Raw genomic sequence first — 20402 nt, forward strand, 5'->3', positions numbered from 1 at the left:
AATTCATCATACAACACCGGGGTGGAAAACACCATGGCAATGCAGATGGCTTGTCACGAGTACACTGCCTGACGTCCCAAGTTGCCCAACCCCGTAGTGTTGGGGGGGGGGGGGAATATGTGACAGGGTTGGGCCAGATGCTACAGGAGAATAATAAATAATATTAGCCACAGGTTAAGGTAACAGGGAAGGTTCCAGAACAATCAGGAACCTTCTGGAGACAATTAAGATAAACAGGCTGATTAGAACACCTGCAGCCAATCAAGAAGCTGATAGAATCAATTAAGGCAGGCTAATCAGGGCACCTGGGTTTAAAAAGGAGCTCACTTCAGTTTGTGGTGCACGTGTAGGAAGCTGGGAGCAAGAGGTGCTAGGAGCTGAGAGTGAGAACACATACTGTTGGAGGACTGAGAAGTACAAGCATTATCAGACATCAGGAGGAAGGTCCTATGATGAGGATAAAGAAGGTGTTGGGAGGAGGCCATGGGGAAGTAGCCCAGCTGTCGCACAGCTGTTCCAGAAGGCACTCTAGACAGCTGCATTCCACAGGGCCCTGGGCTGGAACCCGGAGTAGAGGGTGGGCCCGGGTTCTTCCCAAACCTCCCAACTCCTGGTCAGACACAGGAGGAGTTAACCTGGACTGTGGGTTCATGAAAATGGCCAAACTGTGGGCTGTTGTGAAGCTCCAAGGTGAGCAAATCCGCCAATAAGCACAAGACCCACTAAGGTAGAGGAGGAACTTTGTCACAGCAGCAAAACACATCGATGAAAGGAATTCAAAGCATTAATCTACGAATACTTTTTCCTTGTCTTTCTGGCCACCAAAATGAACCCCGATAATTATCCAGAAAAATTATTAATAGTTTTTTGCACTGATTTTCACCTTTTTTTTAATTTTTGTTGTAGTAATAAACACTGATAAATTCCAGGGGAAAAAAAATAAAATAAAAACTGAAAACAAAGAGTCCTAAATATTCTTAAGACAAATTTTTAAGGACTTTCAGCTTGACCCTGCCATTTTAAAAGCCAGCAGCACCACCTCTGTCCCACCCCACCAATTTCATACAGTAGAAATTCTCTCTAAACAAATTAAGCTGCATTTGAGATAAATGACATAGACTTCAAGGCAGCCACATTTTAAAGAGGGCCTTCATATTTACACTAAATGAAATGTTAGCCAGAATTCCAGATAGTAGATCACCTGCTTGCATCTTGCATAAAGGTCAGTTTAATGTTAAAACATCTTTTAGCTATTTAGGCAAAACTGTATCAGACTGAAATATATTTTAAATAATTAAGTTAGTTTTCTGCTTTTTAAACCAACTGTAAAGCCATATGAAAAAATTCACCTCACTCTGTCATTAGGTTCCCAAACTAATGGTATGGCAAAGGGACGTTCCTCAATTCACAGATATGGCTGTGGTTGTGATGAGCAGGAGGATATGAAATACCAGTTTTAATCAAAGTTTAGTTTCAAAGACAGTGCTAACTGCAGTATACTGGGGAAACTTTTGACAACCACCGTCCTCTCCCCATGTTCTTTCTTCCCTTCCTCCTCCAAGCTAGTGCCATATTTCAAAGACTAACATTCCAAGTGGTTTGTGGTTCTCTTTGGAACCCATCAAGGCCGCTTCTAAATTGGTGTCAGAATGATTACTACAGGTCTATTACAAAGTATTCCTTTCCATCCAACCATCACAAAAGGTTAAGCACACTGCCTTGACTGGGAACAAAGGCTTCAAGCACTGATCCAACATATGTTGCATACCAAACAAAGGAAAGAGTGAAAACAATTGACATCATTATGCCCTTGAATAACATTTGAGATTGGCATGTGTGTGTATATATATATTTGGGATGGGGCGGGAGGAATTGCAAGAGCACTTTCATCATCACTTTCAACAACTGAGTAAACAACAGGATGGGCTGCATACAGAAGCTACTGTATCTCACTGATGAATGCTTGCTGTCTGTCAGACTTTCACTGTGAAATACTTGCAGTAAGAAAGACACTATCATGAATGCCAGATAACCGTGACAATTGTATCCCTGGCAACAAACAAGTAAACTCAATTTTCCCAGTAAGACTGAAGATTCCTTTACATCCCACAAAGCCATGGAAGTTACTTTCCAAAGTACTGTGCAGATTTACTTTATAAAAAGGTACATTCAGTTAGGATCCACATTTTCTGTAATAAGGACCTTTCTTCTTCTTATGTGGCATTTCCATTACTGGGGATGGGGAGCGTTTTGCAACCATGGTAGCTCATTCTGTACAATCCTCTGCTAATCTCTCTGTGGATGAATAATCCTTTTGATCTACCCAGGATACCGCACTGTCTATCCAAAATCTTCTTTTTCTGCCTTAGGTCTTCAGCCATTAAATTTCCCTTTCAGTGCCCATAAGCATGCATTGCCTGCAGAACCTCTTAATATTCCTTTTCATAAAATCTCTGACTAGTATTTGCTGAGTTCCAATAATCTCCAATAGTTTTTCAGTAGTTACTTGGTCTTTCCATGATATTTTCAGAATTATTCTACAATACCATGATTTAAACGATTGTAAGGACTTTTAGAAAACCCAGTCTGAATACAGTTTTTTCATTGATTTTTTGTTTGTTTGTTTTATACATTTGATGGACAGCTCAGGAGGAGAGAATAAAAAGATTAATACATTCTTTGGGAGCAGTGGAAGTTGAACCATTTTAGCAGTGTGCTGTTAATCAGAGAATGAAACAGGCCAGTCTAGTTTTCACTGTTAAAACTGAGTGAAGTTGCAATAAAATAAAATAAAAAAGCATAAATGGTTTAAAAATAAATTTCAGTTTTAATAATCTAAGCTTTTAAACAAATGTAAGGTCAACATTGGTTGTAATGCTAGTTATCACAGAAATGTATATATTTCTAAGTGAATTATTTCCCTCACCCCAGGTACATTTTTCATGATATAAGAATGATTATAGATACACAATTCTAGCACAAATACCTATGCAGACCTCAGAAAATGAATTACAAAGAAATATTACTAAAAACAAGACAAGCCATGCAATTAGCTTCTGTTTAGGAAAGTGTGGTCTGAACTATTCTAGCCAAAATGGCTAGCAAGGACAACATCATGTTCCATTTCCTTTGCCTGCCTCTGAAATCAGATTTAAACTGTTATGCTTGACTAATCAGCTAAAACTACCCTGACTCTATTTCTGTGAAAATTTGGTGTTCAGGAAAGTGAGAGATTAGGTTTGACTGAAGCCAACACACTTAGTGTGCAGGTTCTCTGCAAATACACTACTGAGATGTCACACCCTGTACTACAACTGTGCTTGGCCACAAACTGAGGCCGCCAATAATGTTGAATTGTGATGATTTTGCATTGTGAGCAAAGTGAGAGTTAGAAGGAGACCAAACTCAGAAGATAAGTTTCCTGAGGTGAAAATGTCAGTACATCACCCAACAGCATACCATCAATCTCTAGCCTTAGGGTGCCTAGGTGACTTAGAAGCACAAGTCCCACTGTTAGTCAATAGAATTTATCCTCTAAAGTCATTCGACCCTCATATAAGTTATATTGCTATAACTCTACTGGTATAGTTAAAGTGGTAAAACACCAACCCCTCCTTTGAGTACAGATGCAGTAACATTGGGATAAGGGGGCTTATATCAGTACAGCTTATTCTTGTATGGCATAGGGAATGAGCTATACTGGTATAAGCACTTTTGTATGGAGGCAGTTATATCATTACTAGCGCTTTTACCAATATAACTATTTTGATAAAAATCCCCGCCCCGTAAACAACATAATTATATTGGTGAAAGTTTTAAGTGTAGACCAGGCTTCAGGCACTTTTGAAAATCCCACTCTAACAGCATAGACCATAACAATGTCAATAATTGTTTCTTCATCCATAAAAACGAAGACAACATTTACTACAAAGAGTTGTCATAAGCATTATTTAACATTTAGGAAGTGTTTTGAAGAAAAAGAAGAAATGCAAGGTATTTTCATATTCCTGGTTTATGTGCCATAAAATTTGGAGAGAATTTCACATGAATTATGTACAACATCACTTAAGTGTAACATGTGCAATACGGACTGTTTACTGCTTGATATGCAAAACCAAACAAAAGCTTATGTATACTGCACAACATTTATTTTATGCAGTGTTGTTGTAGCCATGTTGGTTCCAGGATATTAGAGAGCTCTGTGTAAGCTTGAAAGTTTGTTTCTCTCACCAACTGAAGTTGGTCCAATAAAACATATGACCTCATCCATCTTGCCTCTCTAACGTTTATTTCAGTCAAAAATGAGAGAGAAAATAAAATTGATTTATTCCTTAAATGTGTGGCAATTTTGATTTAGTAACTAATGGATGCAGGTGCTGATTCTATTCTTTCCTTCTTAAGGGAAACATTCACTTGCATTATTTCTAGACAAACAAAGACAGCAGTTTAAGATGTCAAGGATCCTGATGAACAACACACCATAATTACCAAAAAATATTTCTAGTGCACAAGAGTAATAAAAAACTTGTATCAGAGTACACTTGCCTTCACTGTAGCAGATAAAATTTGTCATTATAGAGGAAAAACGCTAGGCATATGATAAAGAAGCCAATACTGAACTGCTTTAGGCTAACTGCAAAGTGGCACCTTTTGCAAAACTGTTCAAAAGAGTTTAAGAGCTCTTCATGATGTAGAAACCTTGGGGTTTAAATATTTGTATAAAATAGTCACGGTGAGTGTTCACCTGCTGTCAGGGAACTCTAGAATTCAACTCTTTCCATGAATTACTTAACACACTCTCCAGCCCACCTCTTCAACTCATAAAATTCTTATGAGTAGAAGGTAATTCTTGCTCCTTTAGCCCCTCTAGAAAGTATGGGCTGTTGTTCCTCAGGACCAGTTTCAAATATGGGCAGGTATTTTGTTGAGGAGTCTCATGAAACCACAGTGACAATGAAATGTAGGCATTTAGTCTGAACCCGGGTTGCAAACTGGACAAGGTACCGAAGCTAACATCTCTATTGTAATGAAAGAATCATAGGGACTTTAGGCTCCTTTGAGCAGAGACCATGTCTTCTTATGTTTGGAAAGCATCTAACATTGTGGATGTACTGCAATACAAATATATGCAATAACTGCCACAAGTGGTGAGAACACTGGTTTTCAGTCCCATCCAAGAGACAGCATGAAGACCCTTTTAGCACCAGGCCAAGGCATTAATAAGTATGGACTCTGAGGGGGAAGTATGCTGTTACAGCTACTCAATCATCATCTCCACTTCCTGCAACACCTGGATTTTCCCGACCGGTCTCCCTGAAAGAACTAACCAGGCCCAAATTTGGATCAATCACCCTTATGAGATCAGACAAGAACACAGAAACAGGTGGTAGGGCTGCAGACAAAATATACACTTCTCCAATAACAACAATGGAGTAGTCAGACTCAGAGGGTTTGTCTCCACTTACTGGGGGATCAACGTGTGGCGATTGATCCACCGGGGGTCGATTCAGCAGGTCTAAATCGACCGCAGATCGCTCTTCCGTTGACTCCGATATTCCACCAAAACGAGAAGCATAAGGTAAGTTGACAGGAGAGATTCTCCCATTGACCCAGCATGGTGTGGACCACGCAATAAGTCGCCCTAAGGTACGTCGACTCCAGCTACATTATTCACGTAGCTGGAGTTGCGTAACTTAGGTCGACTTAGTCCCGTAGTGTAGACCTGCCCAGAGAAATGTATATTTTACCTACAGTCTTACCATCTCGATCTGTGATCTTGTTAGATGACCAATTGATCCAAAATTGGGCCTGGTTAGTGGGGATGGCGTGTATCTTAACTTTGTATTTCCTGGTTTTCAGGGGAGTTACATCACATTACCTTCAGGGCCCACCCAAGATCCCAGCTCAGATGGGCAGAGAAAGTGGCCTAGATGTCCCTCAGAGGGGCAAGACCCCCCACCAGATGTCAGCACACACGAGAGGGGAGAATGTGGGACTGATGGGGTCCCCCACTCCACCTGCTATCCATCCGCATGCCCCCCCAGTATCCCACATGCTTCTCCCATTCCCCCAATTCCCGTCCCCTCCCCTGAACTGAGCCCCCCCCAACCCTACCACCCATCCCATAGCCCCCCATCCCTCACCACAGCCCCAATCCCCTTTTCCCCCCATACCTCCCAGCAAGCATTCACATCTGTAATTTTTCTTTTGGAAAACAGTTTGAGCACCTTCTGAATTATCTGCCATGCTCAAACTACACAAGCACAAAATAAAACTCCCCCTTAACAGAGGCAGGTATTAGCAAAATGCCCATCTTTCATTTTCAGAATTCTGCTAAGGGTAGGTTTCAAATTTACAATGCCTGGGAGTAGGTCAGGTTTGCTGGCCAAAGCATATCCCCTCGAGCCACTGAGCTCACATAGAAATTGGCTGGCTGAAAACTCATCTTGATTAGTGACTGGTCTACACCTCAGCCTGTAACCCAGTCCCTTGGGAGTGACTCCTTTAGCATGCCAGACCTCAAGGATCCACACGGTTCCCCAGATGCAGGCCCGTGGCCTTCATGACTTGCAAACTGGGTCTTTGGACACCAGCAATCCTTCTCCATGGCTCCCTGAAGTGAGTCCAGCCAAGCCAGACTGCAAGGGAAAGCTTAGTTTTTACTCATTCAGGACACAATGCTCTCAGTAAGTATTTGCACTGACACCAGGCAACCTTTTCAAAAGAAGGTAAGAATTTATTAGTCACCTGACATAGAGAATTTGAAAATCCTTCAGTTAGCATAGAGAAGCCAAGGATAAGATTGGGTTCAGACTGGCAAAGATCATGGCTCCCTTCAGCCATGACGCTGTAGCTATCATCTTTGCTTCCTCTCCCTGTTTCTTTGTGCCAATCCCAGGTCAGAGCCCTGTGTCTCTGAGGGTATATTTACACTGCCATTAAACACTCGCTGGCCCATGTCAGCTGACTCTGGCTCACAGGGTTCAGGCTGTGGGGCTGTAAAACTGTAATACAGACATTCAAGCCTGGGCTCTAGGGGTACGCCTACACAGCAACTAGACAACCGCGGTTGGCCATGCCAGACTTGGGCTTGCAGGGCTTGGGCTGCAGGGATGTTTCATTGCTGTGTAGACTTCCAAACTCTGGCTGGAGCCAGGGCTCTAGGACCCTACCTGCTGCACCAATGCAGCATTTTAAGTGTAGATTTGCCCTGAAGCATACATAGGGACGAAGGAGGGGGTGCAGGGACACATGAGGATGCGGGGCTGGCTGAGTCGGAGTGGAAGAGTGGCTGAGTGGGGATGCAGGGACACATGGGGACAGGGACAGATGTGCATGACTGAATGAGAGAAGCTAGAGGTCAGCCATGGTCTGCAGGGGGGAAGCTCCCTAACAATCCCTCCCCCTCCAAAAAAAACCTCCTGTTCCATACTTCTCCTACGCACACCCAACAACCCTTCCCAGCAATTACTTCCCTCTCCCTCAGCTCCTCCGTTACCCCTGACTTCCCCAAGCCTTTGCACTGCTTCTGAGAGGTGCAAGAAATACATGTCTGTATTGTAATTTAAATGAATTATTACTCAAAGTTCTGAACTAATATGCCTAATAAGGAATCCATTTGTCAAAAAACATTTCCTGAATCATTTTTGTCTTCTGCATTGTTACAGACATGCTGACTGGTATTTTGAAATAAAATACCAAAATAATTGAAACTGTTGTGTTATTTTGGCAAATAAAATATGCAGAATTTTGCAGAATTTTAAAATATTGTGCATAGATTGTTTAATGTTTTGGCACAGAATTCCCCCAGGAGTAACGGTAGCAATAACAAGAGGAAATCTCCTAATACATCAAAACACAAAAAAGATATTTCATCCATTAGTCTTTGATGATACAATTATTTCTTATATTGAAATAATGTACACTGCATGTGCCTATACATGAGTTTATTGTACACATTTTACATCTCACTATTACAATATTCAGTGCTGACAAAGATTTCTTGTTCTCTTGTCTAGTTTTACACACAGAAAAGATATACAATGGGACCTGTACTCAGCATATGGTAACATACTAGTGCTATGTTCACTTTTGCCCTGCTCAGAAAAGTTATTGGTAACTTGTTTTCATATAGTTTTTCTCCCATGCCTTCTCACTGTCACAGGATACTTACTTAGCATTACTGCTTATCTGTAATCCTACTCCAAAAATTAAACAAAAACAAAAAACAAACAAACATGACCTACAACAAATAAGAGCTTTACAATTTTACATGTTTTCAATAAAATTTTAGTTGGGAGTATTTCCTATACTTATTCTCCAGATCAGGAAATGTGCTTACATTTGGTGAATGAATGAGTCTTCAGCTGCACTGAAATAAAACTGAATAGAGCAATCACAGACACAGAAGAAATTGTAATTTTGGCCTCTTGAAGCAACTGCATTTATAAAATTGAGTTTTCCCTTAAAGTGCCAAGTGGATTCTTGCTTCCAATAACAAATAAAAGATTCTACCTACCACCTACCCTAACCTCCTTAATTTTTCTACAAGATCTGTGTACCCTGTTCTGTGGAGGTAAGACAAGAAGAACTAGTTCTCTCCATACTCATCCTTTAGGTACTCAAACATTTAAGTACTTTTTTTGTTTTTAATAAACACACACACACGCACAAATGCAGTGCAGAGTCTTAACATTACATTTCTTGAGGGGTGAGAGTAGGCAGGGATAATTACTATTGGAAGCATGTCACTACAGACAGTGGGGAAAAAATCTTAGATATGCTAAAATTGAAGGTTCCACTGCTTCTAGTGATTTTTGGGGTTCTGCACCTAGCTGTTTAAAGCAGGAAGAATAGCCACAGGCCCACCCCTTCTCACCAATGAACCAATGGCTTCAAGTGTTAACAGTCAGCAAGTCTTTCAAAAAAAACCTTCTACATTCAATATATGCAGGAAAGTAAGACTGGCAACATAGATACTTTTAAAACATGAGAAGAAATATCTAATGCTCATGTTCAACAGTTTTTGACTGAAATAGCTAAGATGATGAGAAATAAGCAATGAGAAGCACCACTGTGTTGATGTTTTAATAAGCAAGGGGAGAAGGGAAAGATACAACTTTTTAAGAAAAACTGTAGCAGGATGCTTTCACCAATATTAGTAATTCAATGATAAATACACTGTGGTTAACAGGAATACCTTATTTACACTTTTCCCACGAAGAGTAAAGTTCCTAATCCAACAACTCAGTAATAGTTTCATAAATAAGCAAAACATTAATTAGGACTTCAAAACAAAGTCTTTCTGCAGATGGAAACCGAAAAAAATAATATAACTAATAGTGGAATGTACAGCAAACAGTTTCATTTTGTAAAACAGCTATGACAGAGGGCAAAAGCTTTACCATTCTATGATTGGAAAAAGAGAACATAAGCACTTTTAACTGGAAAGGGTTCTATATAGACAGAATTTTATTTTATTTGCTGAAACATCTGTTTGAGAAGATTAAGAATTAGGCTCTATGGAAACTAAAATTTCTTATATTTCAGTTCAAGATAATAACTTCAGTGACCACAGTCAGGGAAACTCAATTGATAAAACCAACTCTAATCTCAAAATTTGGCCAGAAAGCAACTCACCGCTTTAGGTGCAATGCTAGCTCAACTTACTCCCTGGAAAGGCTCATGAGTGAGCTATCTGCAGTGCACTGCCAAACCATACAAAGTTACTATAAATGGTGCTGCAAGACTGAGTGTGTTCAGATAAGACAATCCAACTGGTTTCCCTCTGCTATACATGTTAGATTCAAGCTACAGTTAGAGGCCAATAGTTTGTATCTCTCCAGCATGCCAAGGCCATTTATATGGGAGAGAAGAACTAAGATGAGAAATTAGTAACGTAGGAAGCATAACATGAGATGGTGCCATTTTAGATCAGGTGGATGAAGTCTTTTAATTCAATTTCACTAGTCAGCTTTTTTATTTTTTTAATGCAAGTAATGTTTATCGTAAAAGTTTGATAACACCAAATATATAGGGTGGGGAGGCAGATATGGGTCTAAAAAATCAAGGAGCCAAGAAACATGATGCTTTGATTGTTTTCCTGTAACTAAAAGATAAACTTATCACTGTTTTTCAAAGCCAGAACAGTTAAGTTGGACAACTTTTGAATGCAAGACTGTCTATACTACAGAAAGTGCAGTGACTCACATCTGCAGTTAGAAGCACTTGTCCAACTAGTGTGGATTCTGCTGAGTTCAACAGGTGCACCAAAGCATGCCAGACACCTGACAGATTGAGAAGGGGCAACTGCATTTAACACCAGTGTCAATCAGCAGTTTCTGTAGTGTAGACACTGCCCAAGAATCTGAATGAACATTTTATCTGTTCCACTGTAAGTGAAATCAATGCTTACAAACCTACTTGTAAGTTTAATCAGTTAGTCACATAAGAATCTAGCAAAAAAAAAGTTTTGTTATAGTACAGACAAAAATAAAACAAAAATTCCAAATGTAACACTTCACACCAAAAGAAATGCTGTCAAGACAGGCCAGATGTTCACCACTTTACTACAAGAACTCAGATTCAGAACAACAATTCACCTGTTGTCAAACATTTGTGATTCTGGACCCTGAACTGTTAGCTCTAGAGTAGAAGAAAGGGTGAAAGATTAGTTAAGTTTACATTGGACTTGAAAATAGAATAGTTTGCTGAAATCATGAGCAGTTTATTAGCAGTCAGAAGGGAAACCAATTATCAACAGTATTGTAACACTTCCTCACCTTTCCCTACTATTACACCCCTTCCCCTGAAAAGAGAGAGGAAACATAAAGATCCAAGGAGAGATGGTGTCCTCAAGAACAAAAGTAGTGCTCAAGGAAAATGAGGTGCCAACTGGCCAGTTTGCTAAGGGCTTGTTTTCACATACAGTGCTACAGCAGCGCAGCTGTACACTGTGCACAGCACAGTGGTGCAGTTGCTATATGAAGATGTTATTACGCCGACAGGAGTTTCTCCCGTTGGCATATTTAATCTCACCTCCCCGAGAGGTGGTAGGTATGTTAGTAGGAGAAGATCTCCTGTCGATGTAGTGCTGTCTGCACAGGGGTTAGGTCGGTATAACTATATCATTCAGGGGTGTAGACTTTTCATACCCCTGAGCATTGTAGATATATTGATATAGGTCTGTAGTATAGACCTGGCCTAACACATGCACTAACAAAAGTTTCAACATAAATAGAGTTCCAAGAAAAAGTTAAATTGAAAGTTATGAAAGAATCATTACTATTGATCTGGGTGCCTATACGTTAGATTAACACTTTATTAAATCCATCACCATCCTCCTAAGAGAATCCATGGCACAGCAATATTATATTTGGTTTAGGCTGTTAAATCCTCAGGGTTTTCTCTTCTCCATTTTGTAGTTACATGCTATCTGCTCATGTACAGCTGAGCCATTCAGAAGTAGGCTTCTTATTTATTTTTAAACCATTCTTTCATCGTGTTCTGCACATGCTTCTTCTTCATCTTAACAGAGGCAGGGCAGATTTCAGCGAGAAAAGGACAAGTGACACATTTTCTGCTTTTCAATAATTAATATTAAGAAACAAAAAATCCGTATCCAATTCATTGCACTAGTGACGGGGGGGGGAAGTCTTAATGTTATTGTGCACAGTATTTACTGCTAAGGGCTAATGAGGGCAGCTTAAGCAAAGCACTCTGAAATTCTTTGATGTAAGATGCTATTAATGTAGCAGTTTGTATTTCTGTATTTTCTTCTTTATAGCACCTTCCAAATGTCCACCTACAATTTGACCAGCTGATACAGCTGGACACTTCAGATACTTAGGGCTTGGCTACACTTGCGATTTAGAGTACATTAAAGGAGCCCCGGGCGCACTAGCTCACACTACCCGTCCACACTGGCAAGGCACGTAGAAAGCTCTGACTCCGTGGCTAGAGCACTCCTGGTACTCCACCTCGGCGAGTGGAATAACATTTGGTGCACCCCCACTGGAGCGCCGTGGTGCCAGTGTGGACACCCTGGTCCTATAATGTGCTCTGATCGGCCTCCAGAAGTGTCCCACAATGCCTGTTCTAGCCACTCTGGTCATCACTTTCAACTCTACTGCCCTGCCCTCAGGTGACCAACCGTCAGACCCGCCCTTTAAATTCTCTGTTTGCTCAGCCAGGCATGGAGTGCTCTTAGCGAATCTTTCCAGGTGACCATGCCTCCACGCACCAGAAGATCCCCAGTACGGAGCAATGGCGAGGTGCTGGACCTCATCAGTGTTTATGGGGGAGGAAGCTGTGCCAGCTTCCCAGCTGCGCTCCAGCTGTAGGAATTACGATACCTTCAGGCAGCTATCAAGGGACATGATGGAAAGGGGCCATGACCGGGACACACTGCAGTGCAGGGTTAAAGTGAAGGAGCTGCGGAATGCCTACCAGAAAGCCTGTAAGGCAAACAGCTGCTCTGGTGCTTCCCCTGCGACCTGCCATTTCTACAAAGAGCTGGACGTGATACTTGGGGACGACCCCACCTCCCTTCCGAGGACCACCATGGATACTTCTGAGCCCAGTTCAACAAGGCAGGAGGAAGAGGAGGAAAGCAGGAGCGAAGGTGCTGAGCCGGAGGAAGACACCCCGGAATCCCTAGATCCATGCAGCCAGGAGCTGCTCTCAAGCCAGGAGGAAGGTAGCTACACGCGGCGGCCGATGCTTGGGGAAGGACAAACACCAGAGGATGTTCCCGGTAAGCTGCTTTTATTTTGGGAAGGAAGTTATTTGGTGCGGGCTCTTGGGGTGAGGAGGGTTAGGGCTGCATGTATGCCTAGATGCAGAATAGGGCATTGAGGTGCTCTCTCACATCGTGGTAATCGGCCTCAGTGATCTCTTCAAAGGTCTCATCCAGAACTTGAGCAATGTGCTAGTGCAGGTTTCTCGGGACAGCCACTGTGGGGTCCTTGTCCCAGTCAGGCTAACATGTCTCTGCCACTGTGCCGTGAGGGGTGAGGGGGACCATTGCTGCACACAGGCAAGCTGCATATGGGCCAGGGTGGAAGCCGCATTGCAGAAGAAGACCCTCCCTTGCTTCCCAGATCACACTCAGCAGTGAGATATCTTCCAGGACAAACTCCTGTGGAAAATGTGGAGACAATGTTCAGTATAGGGGCCCCCTGCCACTGTTGGCTCTCCCCAAGGCCCAGAAACCCAGAGGACAGTACAGCTGTGGAACAATCACGCTTGACCCTGCGTTTACTCACCCTTTTGGGGCTCCCATGGGTTATGTGCACTCGCTTTGGGACGGGCAAATTATGCTATTGTGTAGACTGTGCTTGCCCTTAAGTATGGGAAAATCATTACTCTGCCTGGTGTGAACAATGCTGCCTCTGTTAAGTGTTGCATTTTGCCTTTACAGGTGCAACCTTGAGATCTCAGCCATCTGTGTTATCACCGGCCGAAAGTCTCCAAAGAATCAGAAAGAGGCCACGCAGAAGCAAGGAAGACATGTTGCATGAAGTAAGGCAGCATTCAAGTAATGAAAATCAAAAAGTGCAGGAATGGTGGGACAGTGAAAGGAGGATCCACCAGCAGAATGAGGAGTGCTGGCACAAAAGCGTGGTGCTCCGGCAGCAAAGCACGGATCGGCTGATAAGCATAATGGAGCGCCAAGCAGACTCTATCCAGGCATTCGTAGCCATGCAGGCGGAGCACTACCATGCCCCCCCGCCCCCTGCAGCCCTTGTCCCAAAACTTTCCCTTGTGCCCCCATGTCACCTCCAACCCACTTTCCCCAACATCCGGGTTCTTACCGCCACCAGCTGCCTCCAACACCTGTAGCTTCACCATCCAGCTCTGAAAACTACGACCCTTACCCACTGCACTCAGACACCATCACCATGCAGTATAGCCATCCTGAAGTGCAGCACTCACTGCATAGCACTCCTGATGGGAAGGCTGAGTATGATAACAGGACATACCAAAATCTGTGATTGTACCGTTCCCCACCCCACCCCCTTGCCCTTTCTGTTTCCCAAGCACTTGTGTTTCTTTTCAATAAATGAATTTTCTTTTCAATAAATGGATTTTTTGGCTCTGAAAACATTCTTTATTATTGCATAAAGTAAAAGATACCCAGGAAAGAAACAGGCACTGCAAGTCAGCATAGCAAACACAGATTCCTACTAACATTGGAACCACTGCACTTCACTCCTGTGCAGGGCACCAAACATTACTGGTGGCTTTCAGCCTCAAATTGCACCCTCAAGGCATCCCTAATCCTTGCAGCCCTATGCTGGGCCCCTTTAATAGCCCTGCTCTCTGGCTGTTCAAATTTAGCTTCCAGGTGTTGAACCTCCGAGTTCCATGCCTGAGTGAATCGTTCACACTTCCCTTCACAAATGTTATGGAGGGTACAGCACACGGATATAACCGCGGGGATGCTGTCATCGGCGAGGTCCAGCTTCCCATACAGAGAGCGCCAGCGGCCCTTTAAACAGCCAAAAGCACACTCCACAGTCATTATGCACTGACTCAGCCTGTTGTTGAACCGCTCCTTGCTGCTGTCAAGGCTCCCTGTGTAGGGTTTCATGAGCTACGGCATTAAAGGGTAAGCGGGGTCTCCAAGGATCACAATGGGCATTTTGACTTCCCTTACGGTGATCTTCTGGTCTGGGAAAAAAGTCCCAGCTTGCAGCTTCCTGAACAGGCCAGCGTTCCGAAAGATGCATGCATTATGCACCTTTCCGGGCCAGCCTGCATTAATGTCAATGAAATGCCCACGGTGATCCACAAGCACCTGGAGAACCATAGAGAAATACCCCTTCCAATTAACGTACTCGGAGGCTAGGTGAGCTGATGCCAGAATTGGAGTATGCATGCCATCTGTCGCTCCTCCGCAGTAGGGAAACCCCTTGTGCAAAGCCATCCACAATGTCATGCACGTTACCCAGAGTCACGGTTCTTCTGAGCAGGATGCGATTAATGGTCCTGCAAACTTGCGTCAACACAATTCCAACGGTCGACTTTCCCACTCCAAACTGGTTAGCAACCAATCGGTAGCTGTCTGGAGTTGCCAGCTTCCAGACTGCAATAGCCATCCGCTTCTCCACCGTCAGGGAAGCTCTCAGTCTCGTGTCCTTCCACCACAGGGTGGGGGCGAGCTCATCACACAGTCCCATGAAAGTGGCTTTTCTCATCCAAAAGTTCTGCAGCTGCTGCTCGTCATCCCAGATTTGCATGATGGTGTGATCACACCACTCAGTGCTGGTTTCCTGAGCCCAAAAGCGGCGTTCCATGGTGGTGAGCATGTCCGTGAATGCCACAAGCAAACTCGTGTCATACGCGTTACTTGAGTCGATATCATCGGAGCCCTCTCTGTCACTCTGGATCATAAGGAATAACTCGACTGGCAAACGTGACGTGCTGGCAAAACTCGTCAGCATACTCTTCAGCAGTGCGGGCTCCATTCCCGCAGACCAAAAGGGAAGACAGAGCGAGCAGTACAAAAAACACTGAAAGATGGTGCCAAATGTGGAGAGAAGCACAGGGATTGCTGGGATGCGAACCGATGCATCACGGGGCGTTGGGATAGGACCCAGAACGCCCCACACCCCCCGTCCCCTTCCCACAAGCCACAGCACCAGAATGGGAAGAGATGCTCTGTGGGATAGCTGCCCATAATGCATCACTCCCAATGCCACCGCAAGTGCTGCAAATGTGGCCACACCAGCGCACTTGCAGCCGTCAGTGTGGACAGACTGCCGCGCTTTCCCGGCTGCGCTCTCCGAAGGCGGGTTTAACTCAAAGCGCTCTACATCTGCAAGTGTAGACATGCCCTTAGTATAGCTTGACATACTCAGTGAGTATATCCCCTCCCTGTTTTTCCTCTCCTATTTGCTTCCATGGGTCAGACATACAGGGCTTTTCAGACACTTATAAAAACACAAACAAACGCAACATCCCAGGGCACAGCCCTTCTAAGGCGGCGATTCTGCCTGTGCGCGCACACACACCCCTGAGCGAAATCCCCACGGAAATCAAGGGGCCAAGCCTTAGGGTGACCAGATGTCCCGATTCTATAGGGGACAGTCCTGATAGTCAGGGCTTTTGCCTTATCTAGGCCTGTATTATCCCACCCCCATCCTGATTTCCCACACTTGCTATGGGGTCACCCGGGGCCTTCCCCAGCCCCACCGACAGGGAGCTGAAAACGGAAGAGCTGAAGGGAGACGAGGCTGCGGCGGCGGCTCGTGGTCCCCGCTCCCCGGCTACAGCGCTGGCCTTTCGCAGGCGCCCAGCCCAGCCCAGCCCAGCCCGCGGCGGCGGCGGGGCAGGGGCTGAGCCTCAACCCACCGCCAGCGAAGTCCGCGGGGAGGGAGCGGCCGACGGGGGTCCAGGGCGGGGCGGAGCCGCCCTCCCCGTGGCAGCTCCTCCTCTCCCTGCAGCGCCGGGAAGGGGGGCCGGCGGGGGGCGCACGGGGGCAGTGCCCGGCAGCGGCAGAGGGGTGGCAGGAGAAAGGAGAGGAGAGCGGCGGCGGCTCTGGGAGAGCGGCTGGAGACACGAGCTGCGGCTGCCGCCGCCGCCGCCGCCGCTTAGCGCCAGCCCCGCGCCATGTGCATCCCCGGCACGCACGCACACACACGCCGGGAAGACTGTCAAGATGTCACCGTCCAGGGGGAAGTGAACGCCCCGGGTGGGGGTGGGGGTGGGGGGTGAACATTCCCACCCAGCCCCAGCAGCAATGGGAGCCGCACCGGCGCCCAGCGGGGCTGGGAGGGGAGCTGGGGCCCGGCAGCAGCGGTCTCAGGGGGGCGTGCTGGGGAGAGCGAGAGGAGCTAGGATGCTGTAGTGAAAGGCGCCCAGCGAGCGAGGGGGCAGGAGGAGCTCCGGGCGCGCCGCGGAGAAGGCGGCTTGGGGAAGGGGTGGCTGGCCAGGGGCCGCTAGGGCAGGGCTGCAGCGAGGCGCTGGGGAAGGGAGAGGGGCTGGAGGAGGAGCTCCCCGGGGAAGGGCTGCGCTCGGCAGACGCGCACACGACGCCGGCCAACAAGGGGCAGCCCCAGCCAAGGCCAGAGCCGTGCACGGCCCAGACAGCAGCGATGCCCCGACCCCCTTCAGCCAGAGCAGCACAAACCTGCCGCTGCCGCCGCCGCCTCCTGCGGATTAGCTGGAGCTGCTCCTGCCCGGCTCTGGCCGCCGCCGCCACCCCCCGCAGCAGCGACTGCCCTGCTCAGAGCCTGCCCTGGGTGCTGGCCCCGCCGCTGCTCCCCGGGAGGCGGAGCGGGGGGTAGGATCGTGGCGGCTGGCGGGGTCCCGGCGAGCCTCTTTCATTGAGTGCGGCAGATGCTGCCGTCGCCGCCGCTCCTCTCCCAGCAGCCGCTACTTCCTGTGCAGCGATGGTTCAGTTCCTCCCGGACCGCTGGGGGCAGGCGAGCTGGGCTCGGCGATGGGGCGGGGGGGGGCTCTAGCTCTCGCCCTACCTCAGCCCGGCGGGGCTCTGTCTCCCGGCACAGAGCAACCCGGCTGCGGCTACCGCCCGGCCCCGGCCTCCCGCTCCCACCCGGGGCAGGGAGAACCCGCCGCTCGGTCCCACGCGCCCTCCTGCAGCCTGCCTGCCCCGCCTTCAGCCGCGCGCCTCTGTCCCGGAGCGGGAGAGCGGCCGGAGGCTTCACCCCGGCGTCGCCCTGCCCTCCCCCGAGAGGGGGACGCGGTCGCAGACCCGCTAGCCGGGAAATTCGCCGCGGGATGGGCGTGCAGCGCTTGGCGTTCAAGCCCCTGCCTCTGGGGCTGAATGAGCGTGATTTATTTATCCTCTTCATTTTTCGAGCTCTCATTCATTCATCTCCGTCGCAGGGTTTGCCAGCCCCAGGCATGGGCCCGGGAGCAGCGGCACCTCTCTGCAGGGCTTCATTTGGAAAGGAAGATGTGCTGGGGCTCGAGCAGTTGTTTTACTTTCATAACTGACGGGGCAAACCCCGAGGTGCTGGGAGTCTAGGACTATGAAGTGCTGAGCCTGGAGGTGCCAGGGCTCAGCCCCGGCAAGCCCTGACGCAAATTAAGCACGTCTCTCCGCTATTCCTCATTAAGAAAGAAATTGGTTTAAACTTACCTCAGTCACCCACCCAAATCTGGTGTCCACTCATATTTTATTGTGAGGGGGGGGGTTACCTCTCTAATAACCAAGTTGAAAATAAAATCATAGAATATCAGGGTTGGAAGGGACCCCAGAAGGTCATCTAGTCCAACCCCCTGCTCAAAGCAGGACCAAGTCCCAGTTAAATCATCCCAGCCAGGGCTTTGTCAAGCCTGACCTTAAAAACCTCTAAGGAAGGAGATTCTACCACCTCCCTAGGTAACGCATTCCAGTGTTTCACCACCCTCTTAGTGAAAAAGTTTTTCCTAATATCCAATCTAAACCTCCCCCATTGCAACTTGATGATGTATTGCAATGATGTATTTAATATATATCTACAGCCCACATCATTCAAAGTGACCAGCAGATTTCCTTTGATTGTGTCCCACTGTTTGCAGTGTTGTTCTAAACCTGTTGGTTCCAAGGTATTAAAGGGACAAGGGGTTGAAGTAATACCTTTTATTGAACCAACTTAGTGACAGAGAGACGCTTTCCTGCTTACACAGAGTTCCTCAGATCTGGGAAAGGACCCAGTCACCCAGACCTGAAGAAGAGCTCTGTGCACAGCTTGTCTCTTCCACCAACACAAATTGGTCCAACAAAAGATATTACCTCACCCACCTTGTCTCTCCCGCGTTCTGGGTATCCTCTCCATGTAATGACCAACATTTGAACTCTGGCATGTTGCATTTAGGACCTGACCCAAAACCCATTAAGTCAAGGGCTCTTTCTACACTGTCTTCAATGGCCTTTGGATGAAGACCTTAAAAAGCACAAACACACAGGTCTGTTTGAAAACCAGGATTATAAACAAAGGGGGGCGAGAAGCATTTAGGGAAATACGGAGATGACAGCATGAGGACTCCTTAATATATGCTTAATACCACAGCAAACTAGGTGCCACTGAAATAAAATTAGTAATAATAAAGGTACAATTCTGTATCTAATTTAAGTCCTCAAAAACAAAGCCATGCAAGTGTAGGATTGAAGATCCATGTACATTACACCTTCCTGTGATCCATGCACCACTAAATTCCATGGCAGTTCTGCATCTGGTGAGCAGGATCAAGCCTGTGGTACGTTATTTTTAAACAAATGTATGCCTTTGATTGACAACATTTGTATTACTATTTTATATTTAAAAGTGTATTATATTTTTAAAGGATAAGATCACACCATATAATAAACACATAGGCCAGATTTATATTGTAAATTTTATATTTATATTGGCTCTAAACTACTTAAGATGTTTTTAAAAAAGAAAAGGACAACATTTTTAAATACTGGTACCTAAAGTTAGTTTATATTTAGGCACCAAATAAATGTTGATTTTCAAAGATGCTAAGAACTTGCAGCTCCCATAGACTTCATTGGGAATTGCTTGCGCTCTGTACCTCTGAATATCAGGGCACTTACTTAGGGCCCTAAATACAGATTTAGGAAGCTAATATTAAGCACTAACATTCACAACATTTTAACATAAAAAAATTAAAATTGAAAAATGTTAGTCATGGTGCATGCTGGAGCATCACAATAGAAGAGGAGCCAACCAGAATGGCTTTGGGAGATCTGAAATGAAAAATAAATATGGATCGTATTCTGAATTCTCCCCTGCTAGCTTAGCTACTTGTGGCATTCAGAACACAAAAACAGATTTGTCTCCCTTAAAAAAAGATTTGCAAGACACCTTTAAATATTTGTGTTCTTGGGTTGTTTGACGTGCCATTTAGATTACCTGATTCCTGTGCTGTACCACTGCTGGCCTCACAAGCAATGTCCTATTTTACATTTATTCCAGCAGGCACAGAGTCTGACTATAAGAAGCAGAGGTATATTTCATATTTTTAAAAATAACTTTTAGGATGCCTCTGGACACTTTTCCCTTTTCTTGTGTCTCACTAATTGGTCTTTTGATCAGACTAATCTGATGGGCTACTTTGTCTGCCCATCCTGGTATATCACAAAATCCTTGAGTGAGACTGTCCATGCTGCCATGGACCTGTAAAGGGCTGCTGTAACACAGAGCATCCCCCACAGTTCCGTAGGCCTAGATCACATCAAGAGCCATTTCAGGCCCCAAATGCTCAGAACTGGAATGAGGCAAATGTGGTTTAAAGCTGCCCTATCTCCCTCTAATCCCCAAAGGCACAGCACATCAACTCAGCCTTTTCCTATATTTCCATGCCAGCTTCTGCATATGCCTTAGTAGTGTTAAGAAAAGTAGTTTCTTTACACATGCATCAACTTCCATTTGTTACTTTAAATCTGT

The 20402-nt window shown here is 45.7% G+C and overlaps 1 protein-coding gene across 3 annotated transcripts in view; it reads right to left on the bottom strand.

The window, feature by feature from the left end:
* The window catches only part of AGPAT3 (1-acylglycerol-3-phosphate O-acyltransferase 3), a 137247-nt gene extending 119643 nt beyond the window's left edge, over positions 1-17604 (bottom strand). Inside the window, exon 1 of one of the 3 annotated variants that reach the window (XM_043506530.1) lies at positions 17144-17604. The gene's annotated coding sequence lies outside the window, so the exon portion shown is untranslated. Of the gene's footprint in view, positions 1-6356; positions 6485-17134 lie in introns of those variants that run through there. The other 2 variants (XM_038387429.2, XM_043506541.1) reach the window with 2 other exon arrangements.
* Between the last annotated feature and the right edge of the window lie 2798 nt (positions 17605-20402).

Source organism: Dermochelys coriacea, chromosome 1, assembly GCF_009764565.3.
Source record: "Dermochelys coriacea isolate rDerCor1 chromosome 1, rDerCor1.pri.v4, whole genome shotgun sequence".
NCBI lineage: Eukaryota > Metazoa > Chordata > Testudines > Dermochelyidae > Dermochelys > Dermochelys coriacea.